Here is a 10488-nt window from a genome sequence, read left to right as displayed (position 1 = left end):
AAGCCAAGTGGTCATTGTGGTCCAGATAGACATGCTCTGAATAATCCAAACAGACACAGACCTCTGCAAACTGGCGCCTGCCAAAAACATGACCCATGCAACTAAGATTATACCCTTCACCACACAAAGCACACAATACAAGCCTTCTATAGACACAAAGCCTGATCATGGAACAAAACATGAGACTGAAAGCTCTAACCACACAAAATCTAGTAAACACGTTTGTTTTTGTTTTAGCAAGGATGGTGGTCTTCCAGCTTTGGCAGCTTGTATAAATGACGAGAAATTGCACTTATTCAAAAACAGGCTTGACTGATACTATGGACCAAAACATTTTAGCAGCAGTTAGGTCTTCAGAGCCAGATTTAGTGCCCTGTGAAATCTGATTTTATCTATTAAAAAAAAAAAAGTACTGTATTGTTTATTTATATTTTTCTGCTAAATATACTCTGGTAAATATTTGTTTAAAAATAATGTTTTAAAAGGATCATTAATTACTCACCCTCATGTCGTTGCAAACCTGTAAGACCTTTGTTCATCTTCGTTACACAAATTAAAATATTTTTTGATGAAATCCGAGAGCTCTCTGACCCTCCATAGACAGCAACACAACTTGCATTGTTTCCAGCTTCAGAAACGTAGCAAGGACATTGGTAAAATAGTCCATTTGACATCAGGGGTCAATGAAGCAATGCAAGTTGAGCACTTTCTGGGAATAATTATATTCCTCTTTACTGTTGTTTCAAATAATTGTTTGACAAACTGAAAGAAGTGATGGAAAGGCAACGTATTCATCGTGATTTGTAGTAGTGTTTGTGGAGTTGATTCTCAGGGAACCCAGTTTCTTATAAAAACATATCATGAAAGCATTGTCACTTTTGTTACAGTTACAAGTTTTATATGAGAAAGTATGACAGATGTGTCAAACATTAAATCCATGTTTGCTGTAAAGTTAAGTTATCCCAAGTGCAGTCAGGGGACTGAAGCTCATGGGCAAGCGTTTTGGTAGTTTGTGCTTCTCCAGTCTCTTGGTTTATTTGATCACTGATTTGATTTGCTGCACACTTGAAGGTTCCTGGTATCAGGCGTCACATGAGAAAGTCTCAGCATCTGTTGTGCAAAAATAAATTGTAGAGTGAGAATGATTTACAGTAGACACATCTGAAGCGGCGTAGACTGAGTATGTTTGACATTTCTGTTTGCTTCATTTGATTTCTTTGTGTTCCTGTAGCAAGGTTGGGGGTTCAATTCCCCGGAAACACATGATATGTAAAAAATGATAGCCTGAATTCACTGTAAGTCGCTTTGGATAAAAGCATCTGCTAAATGCATACATTTAATTTATTAATTTAATTTAAATTAATTTAAATTAATTTTTTACTGGGATCAAGTAATGGTGGACTGTAATGCACTTGTACACCAAAAGTGACTCTTGAAATAATACAGCATAATTTGTTTTTAATCCGCAAAATTATGTTCATTTTTTTTTTTTTTAACATTATATATGCAAAATTTATGTGCATGTGTTTCTTTATTTCAGCTAATGTAATTTCCATGCATTGCCTATCCAACTGTATGTTGTGTTGCTTGCAGACAGTTTTCTTATGGTGAAAGCTTTTTTTGGCATAACCTTGCTCATTTACCATGTAGACAGATGTTAAAGGTCTAAACTGAAAAAAAAAAGAGGTATGATTCACTGTAAAACAATTCACTCAGAAATAGCAAGTCTCACAAATAATTGCGAAGAAACTTCAAGTAACATTCAACTAAATGTGAAGTTTGTAAGTAGAAAGACTAAAATGATGTTTTCTTTTAGCAGAAATTGGATTTATTTTTACTGTGTAAGATGGTAGATAACCCAGTAACAAGCTGTTGTACTAATTAAAGTAAAATAATAATAATAATAAAAAAAAAAAACAATTGCACTTTATTTTATTTTGACAGTTTATCTAAGAATTGCCTTTGAGATGTCTAACCTAGTGTCATTAGATAGGTGTTCACATCTAGCATGGAACATCCACATCTAGACGTTTCCTCTGTCCTATTCTAAAATTGTCTTCTCCCCATCATTCCAATAGAATGTTAAAACCAGAATACTAGACAGCAGCATTCTACTGTTTGATCTCAAAATACTGCAAAGTACAGGACTGTGTGAAGCTTGTGAAGCTGTGCTAGAGTCTGGGAACTTTAGAGCTGATTCTGCAGTGATGATATAGAGGCATCAAAGGACTGACGGCAGCTGGTCCTGTCCGGCTCTTCAAAGCGTCAATAGCATCAGAAGTTTGGTGTCCACACCAGCACTGAGTGGTTTTTTAGGAGCAAAATAGTGACTTTGGACAACCCAATGTATGTCAATGGGGAAAATGGGACATAACATATATCTATATAAATATTGCTTTATAGAAAACAAGGTTAAAGCATTGACATTTGACTGAGCATTTCTTTCTGTTGTTTCAAATGAAAGTTGAGGCAGTGACTCCAGCTCTCATTGATCCCGAGCCCAGTTTTCTGGCCTCACGGCTAAGAATCACAATGGGATTATGGAGAACAGATGAAAGAAAAGACAATCAAAGACAACTCAGAAACATGTAGAGTTTGCTTTAAGTGAAGCACTTTGAAACCCACTTCCTGTTCTGTTTTTATGCAGAAACTCTCATTAGTGTGGCACACATGAAAACAACAGTATTTCAATCTGTGTGAAAATTAGCTCAAAGACTAATAGACTCTCTTTGTGTGTCTACCCCTGTGTCTTAAGTTTTATTGCTGTAAGTCTTTACTGTTTGTCAGATGTTGAGATATTGAATGATGGATGCTGTCACTGAGAGGGCCTCAACATTGTTCGCTTTCATCTCAGCTACAGGAGAAGGGATACATACTTAGTTTTTGATGCACTCTCACAAGCTCCAATATTAGATTTTTGCTGCACTGGCCAATGGAGGGTAAATTTAATGACCATAAATCTTCCTCACTGGCCACAAAATTGTATTTTACATTATTTTTAATATTAAAGATATATTTCCATCCCTTAGGCACTGCAATTATTCCACTGTTTTCTCCAGTGCATGTCACTGTGTGACTCACAGCATTATATATGAGATCTCTACTGAAACTATATCTGACACTTGATTTCGTTCCTCATATTTTCATGTTGGTGGTTTAATCACTTACTGTTTGTTTACAGTGCAACCAGCAGGCAGATTCTTCTTTTTGGTCTTAAAGCAGTCAGGTTCTTATTGCGCCATTTAATAAGAAGAAGAAGAAGAAGAAGAAGTTTTATTATTATTATTATTATTATTATTATTATTATTATTATTATTATTATTATTATTATTATTATTATTATTATTTATAGTAAAAAAATCTTTTTACTGAGATAAATTTTGTCTGAAGATGCACAAGTCTTGGCTTTTTGTTTGTGTCAGCAACAATAATGCTGACAGTAATAATAATAATTATTATTTATTATTATTATTATTATTATTATTATTATTATTATTATTTTAAAGAAATTGTTTATGTCAACAACAGTGGTGCTGACGAAAATAATAATAATAATAATAATAATAATAATAATAATAATAATAATAATAATAAATAAATATAAAAACATGTTATGTTATGTTATGTTATGTTATACATAATTGTTCATGTCCTTTTCATCAGTGTTAGACTATTAGTTAATCAATTTTAATTAAACCATGTATTATGTTGCAGTTCCTATCAAAAGAAAATAACTCATTTTACTTTAATTTGGTAAGTATTCCAGTGAATTCTAGTGAGTGCAAATTTAGGACCCTGAACATTCATACGTGGAGTGGTCTGTATTGAAGCCTGAAGGTCGATTGCGAAGCCCTTGGACATATCTGTAATTGCACTCAGTCCATTTTCTATACACTTTACCAATTAAAAGTCTACACCTCATCCTATTTAAGACTTAGCTGTCTCCAGCCACGAAGGAAATTACAAGAACAGATGTTCAATCCAGCAGTTATGCACAGCTTTCATTCGAACCCTATAGAAACTACGTTTTTATTGATTCTTCCATTTCCACTTAGGTACATAAGTGTATGTGCGACAGTTTCCTGCTGAGCCAGAGCTGGTTTGGCCGTATATAGCTGCCATATGCTTCCTGCTGCAGAGCTCAGGGCCACAGCAGGGTCTGTGTCCTAATTGAACTGTAATTGACTCAGCAGCAGGGAAGGTCAGTTTGTCACTGAGCAATGCATACAATAAGTCGTCAAACCCTGATACCTGATCTGACCAGTTATGACTCATAACACAGGCTCTGAGATACTCTTCAACTCTAATTATGAATGCACACACAGAAGCACCATATCAAGTGAACAGACATACTCAGTGACATGTGGACTGACACTGACACTAAAGTAATTACCTAATGTAGCCATTGATTCTTGGCTTATTGTCTTTATGTGAACACTATATATATATATATAAAATTATATTTGATGTCAAAATGCATTTTTTAAAGAATATATATATATCTATAGATAGATAGATAGATAGATAGATATAAATATAATTAACACTAATATTTAGCAAGGATCCATTGAATTGAGAGTAATAAAATTATTTATTATATTTAAATGCTGTTCTTTTGAACTTTCCATTCATCAAAGAAAAAGAAAAACAACAACAAAAATATTAAGCCGCTAAACATTTTCAACATTTTTCAATTAAGTTTTGCCTTAATAAGAATAAATTATATTTCAATTTGAAAACATAAAACTGTCATTTTAATTTGTAAAAATATTTATTTTTTCTTTTTTTTTTTAGAAAAAAGAATAACTTCATAAAAGCTTAATGACCCAAACATTTGAACAATAGCGTAACTGTCAAATTTCTGAACATGCAATTGCATAAACACTGCATTACCATATCATAGGAACAGAGTATCTCAGTGTTTCCAGACTAAAACCTACAGTTGCATCATTAGCCAGGTGCTAAAAAATAGTCAATATGTTTGCATTGTGTGAAAGAGCATTGCTGAATGCCAACTGTTCGTCGCTTGAAAGTGCAAGCCCGTGGATCTTTTTGAAGTTGCTCTCTCTTCATTACTACAACCTATGCATTTGCACATTAATTATGTATTAACATAGAAAATAAGATCTCAGATTCATAAAGAGACATCTGCGAGAGCAGCCGCTGCAATAACACAAGATTAGCTCTGTCGTCCTCTAGGTTAATTACTACAACACTGCTGAAGCAAAGGTTAAACAAAGGTGAGTCTTGTTGGCATTTAGGTTGGATATCCGAGTTCCTCCTCAGCGGAAGCGTGAAAATTTGAGTAAACTCTAAATCTCAAGCGTGGGAGATGCTATGAAGGAAGGGTGAATTTTAACGCAGGAGTTAAGTTTTAAATGAGAAGCTGCTCCAAGGCTGGTATTATGAAAATGTCATTGCACTGCAAACCCACCTGAAAATTCCTGCGGAAATGAATGTGCTTGTTATTGCAATGAAAAAACCTGGAAAAAGCCTTCCAAATGCATGCATATGTAGTAAACGGCTTACCTTGACACAGATTGCCTAGAATAGACCTATTAGGAAGGTGGTGTGCGTGTGGTTCCTGAGGGTCTAATGATGCCTGTATGCTGGAGATTAAGACAGATTTGTTCATTATTCTTTTCTTTACAACCCTTCGACCCTCAAAAACTGAGCTGACGATTTCTAGGTTTAATGAAAAGGATGCACCCGTTTAATCAGCCAAACAAACTATTTAATTAAACTTTTCAGTGAATTCTTGAGCCCTGCAATTCCTCAAATCAATCCAGCCTTCTTGAAAACGGCGTGTTTTAATCAGGCAGTCATTTGTAGATCCCTATTTCTACTTTGTGTGTGTGCGGATGCATTGGAGTCTGCCCATGTGTGAGAGCCCGTGAGTGAATGGAGTCCTGTCGGAACTGATTAGCTTTGTAATTACTCTCCGGTCTCCGGTCAGCGCTAACAGACATGTTTAATGCTATGCGTCAATCTACTGTGTCATGATGAAACGAGCAGGGAATTCTGAGATAACAGCACTTGGTTGAGCGTAGCGGAGAACTGTTTCTGGAAGCTCACTTTAGTTGTGACAGGCTTTTCAAACTGTATGACAAAGCAGCTAACCAAACATTTGATGCAGATCCCGTCAGTGTTATGTAGGACTGCTGAATGGAGCGTGATTTACATTTTTGGATGGAAATCGGAGTGATGTGGGGATTATGGCAGAGGGAAGAGACAGATGTGGAGAAAAAGGAGGAATTATCTCTCAGAAATATCAGGGGAAATAGAATGGGAAGTTGTGGAGCTGAGTAGCTAATGAATGTGAGAGTACTGGAAGCAGAAATAAGAGTGGTTTTCAGATCATTACAGCCAGTAAACCTTCAGTAAAATCACAAACAAGTGGTGTTTTATTAAAATACAAATAATAATAATTAATCCATAATCATTTATTTATCCTAACCTCAAACTATAGTGATATGAATATACACATTACATTATGCATATGTTGTGTGACGTGATATTGAAGGCTTATTTTTATTAATGTTTTACATAATTATGATTATTCAATCTATGTGTTTATATTTTTATTGTCTTTTTAGCTATTCATTGTACAGCACTTTGGTCAGTTTTGCGCTGTGTGTAAATGTGCTTTATAAATTAAAATTACTTACTTACTTACATAAAAGTTAAAACCAGTAATATAGTAAAAATTACAATTTAAAATAATGGCTTTCTTTTTTAATATATTTTCAAATGTAATTTATTCTTGTGACAGAAAGCTGCATTTTCGGCATCATTACTCCAGTCTTTAGTGTCTCATGAATCATTTTGTATGTTTTTATTTTACTGATCAGTAAACATTTCCTTTTGTTTTCATTGTAGAAAATGGTTGTGTTGTTTAATATTTTTGTAGAAACATGATAAAATGTTTTCAGGATTCTTTGATTATAAAAAAAAAAAAAGTTAAGAACAGCATTTCATATATATAGTAGCATTATAAATAATTATTTACTGTAACGTTTGATAAATTTAAAGCATCCTTGCTAAATAAAAGAATTCTTCTACCTATTATTATTTTAAATCTTACTTATATATGAATTTCATAGGCCAAATCAATAGAACAGTTTTAAATGTTTTTATTTATTTATATATTTATTTATTTAAAAAAAAATTTTTTTTTTTTTTTTTTTCCATTCCGCACTATATAGTCCAATACTATACAATTCAACACTTTTTTATTCTAAACTGTATTATCCTGGTAGTAATGGACCAGTACACACACCGTTTTAGGCACATTCATGCTTAAAAAATCTCTCTCATCCTTCTGACAGGGATACTTTTCTACTGTTTGTCTGAAACAGATGTTCTAGTTCAGATCTACAATTATTAAGTGAATCTTTATAGTCAAGTGTCTATTAGAGTTATCTTTCTCTGTCTCTCTCTCTCCGTCACTATACAGTATTTTGTCTTTATCTCTCCTGCTTTTATCACCTTCTGTCTTGTCTCTATTTCCCTTGTCTTCTCTCTCCAGCCTTTGCTTCTCTCTCCTAAGTAACGGATTTGACATGGTGGGAATGTGGCAGACGTAATTTAGCTGAGTGGAATCAGCCACGGCTCTTTGTGCAGCAAAGCACCGAGTGTCCTGTTCATCTCTTTAAATGTTCTCCTCGAACAGAGCGCACGCTTCATCCAGTCAGCTCTAACGAGCGCCAATGAATTCCCTTCAAGAGCCAGCATAGATATTTTTTCCCCCTGAGGAAGGTGTTTATGTTTGCCTTAGAGACAGACGAATAAAACGAGACAAAAAGAAAGTGAAACAGATATGGAGTAAAGATTTCACAGGTTTCGCTTTTCGTGTAAATATGTTCTCTGTCTCCAGGGGTGTATTCTTCTTCTATTTCTTCTCACTTTCTCTGATTGATTGTGCCATAACTTTTATACAGAGATTTTAAACCAACATAATGAAACACATCTGGATCTTTGGCTGGGAGTTAATTAGTACTGTACATAATCAGTAAAATAGAAGCACTGGGATTTTGTATAAAAGCATTTGTATATATTATTGAATAATATTTCACCATTTTGACTTTCAGGTTAACATCAAATATGACTTAAAATCATAAAAACATTTCAAACCATAACAATAGATGATGCTCAATTATTAGAGCGTACAAAAATACTGTGTTTCAAATGTCTAAAATAAGAAAATAACAGCACATAATGCATGACGATCAGTAGCAGTTGACAGAACTTTTGCAGAGCAAATTAATAAATGTTCTTGAATTAAATTTAAACTGTCTAAAAAGGTACTTCATGGAAAAAAAAATTCTATTTAGACAATTTTATCTATATTGAAGTTACAATTTTATTCATAAACTACGGACACTCAAAAACTAATGTAAGAGACATTAAAACAATTTCAAACAACTTGAAATGTAGATTGCAAAACATTTATTTGAGAATATAATATCACTGCTCTTGAAGGATACAATGTGATATTTCTGATGACAATTTGTAGAAAAAAATAGAGATTGACCAATACATAGATTTACCTATATTTTCCCCAATATTTAAGCCTTTTATCATAATCGGATATCGGTTTTGTAATATCGGATTTACCGATGAATGGCGCTATCTTGTGGGTGTTTTGAGAATTACACGCAGGATCGACATTGCAGTGCGTCTTAGGGGATGCGAGACAACAACAATGACGTGCAGGTACTTGATTTGCTGTAGTTAGTAAACTTTATTTAACATAACAGCCAGTTATGCACAAATTAGATGCATTACATAAATGCCTGATATGTAGTTTATGCAGCATTGCTCTAAGAAATATAGACCGACTCACGGAGTCGTGTTAAATAATCCATCAAGTCCTGTCCCAATAAAGATGTAACTTTGCCTGAATTAATATGCAGCCATGAATGTGCGCATGTTGGAAATAAAAACACTGAATTGAATACTCTCTCTTTTGCCTGCTCATTGCTAGTCTCCTGAAGTTGGTGATCATGCAGATAATCCATCAATATCCTATCCCAATAAAGACATAAGTTTGCATGAGTTAAATAATACATCCAGAAATGAGTGCATGTTGGGAAAAAAGCGCTGAATTTAATTCTCTCTCTGTTGTAAATTTACTACATCATTAGTCTCGTGAAGCCACTTTCATATTGCTGTTCATTCTCTGGGTTGATGTGGTTGATACTCAGGAAATGCTCCAGCACGGCCATTGCATGTCACTTTTAACAAGATTCACTTGTTTAAAACTCCCTATATTGTTTTAACATTTACTATGTAACCATTATTTTGCTAATAAACATCTAAATAAATAAAACTCATGTGCTTTAATTATTTAAATTATCAAATAGTTAATAGTTTTAATTATAAAAAAATAATTGCTTATTATCGCTGTGAGCGATCACAGTTTAATCTATAGTTCTGTGTAACTGCATAGATTAACCATAGATTAATCAGCAGGCATTTCATAATCTAGAACGACAAAACATTATTAATAATTTTGATATGACATTCCAGTTGAGAAGTTTTGTTTGTTATATTCCAATATTCCAGAGAATATTATTCAGTGAATTAATATTATCCAGTAAATTATTCTTGACTTTAATTAACAGCTTATAAACCTACTGTAACAGTAGTTTAAAATGAAGTTGATATGAATCCTGTCCTTTATTTATTTATTGATTGATTTTTTTGCATATTGTTAATATAAGTGTTTTTGCTGTTAATGCTGTTTATAAAAAAAATTGTAATATAAAGATTCAATTTAACATGAAAGACACATTTTCAACACTTTAAAAAAGATGAATGAAAAGAGGAAAAACAAAAGTGAAGTATGTTTTCTTTTAAATTAAATTTATTTACTTTAATTACTTTGTAACAGTTAATAAATATCGATTCATCATATCGGTTATCGGGCACATAAACACTCAAATAATTGGTATCTGTATCGGTTATAAAAAAAATCCATATCTGTCAATCACTAGAACAAAATATTATTATTATCAATAGATGTGAAGTGTCCTAAATTGTAGGATTAGGTGTGATATACTTAAAGCAGTATACCAGTATGATTAACTGGTAGAAATTTGTCAACTGGTAGAGATTTTGGACTATCGTCTCCATCGCGGTTACACTCTCATATGACAATGCTGTGCTACGTGGTCATGAAATCTTATCATTTGCACATGTTTTCAAGCATTGCAGTTTAAAAAGTAGTGTTTTTAAGCCGTTGAAATGCAATCAGCAGCAAAAGAGAACTCATTTCGCTATATGCATGCGCTGTCAGAAAGACTGTTTCTGAGCATTGTCAGAGAGGAGTGTGCATGTGAAGACTGTACTCATAGACTGTTATTTTTGCCTTTAAAAATCCCCATCTTTGCAAGTATCCCTATAAACACAGTAATTTAGATCTTAAAGCTGAAGTAGGTAACTTTTGTAAAAATAAAACAATCTGTGAAAAAAAAGCTCCTCTGG

General features: G+C 33.4%; 1 protein-coding gene across 2 annotated transcripts in view; it reads left to right on the top strand.

Moving 5' to 3' along the window:
* LOC113110829 (thrombospondin type-1 domain-containing protein 7B-like) overlaps positions 1–10488 on the top strand; it is a 53624-nt gene that overhangs the window by 4608 nt on the left and 38528 nt on the right. The gene's annotated exons all lie outside the window — the stretch shown is intronic.

The sequence above is a fragment of the Carassius auratus genome, chromosome 11 (genome assembly GCF_003368295.1).
Source record: "Carassius auratus strain Wakin chromosome 11, ASM336829v1, whole genome shotgun sequence".
NCBI lineage: Eukaryota > Metazoa > Chordata > Actinopteri > Cypriniformes > Cyprinidae > Carassius > Carassius auratus.
Note: the sequence above shows the minus strand (reverse complement) of the source record. Positions and strands in the feature narration are given on the sequence as shown.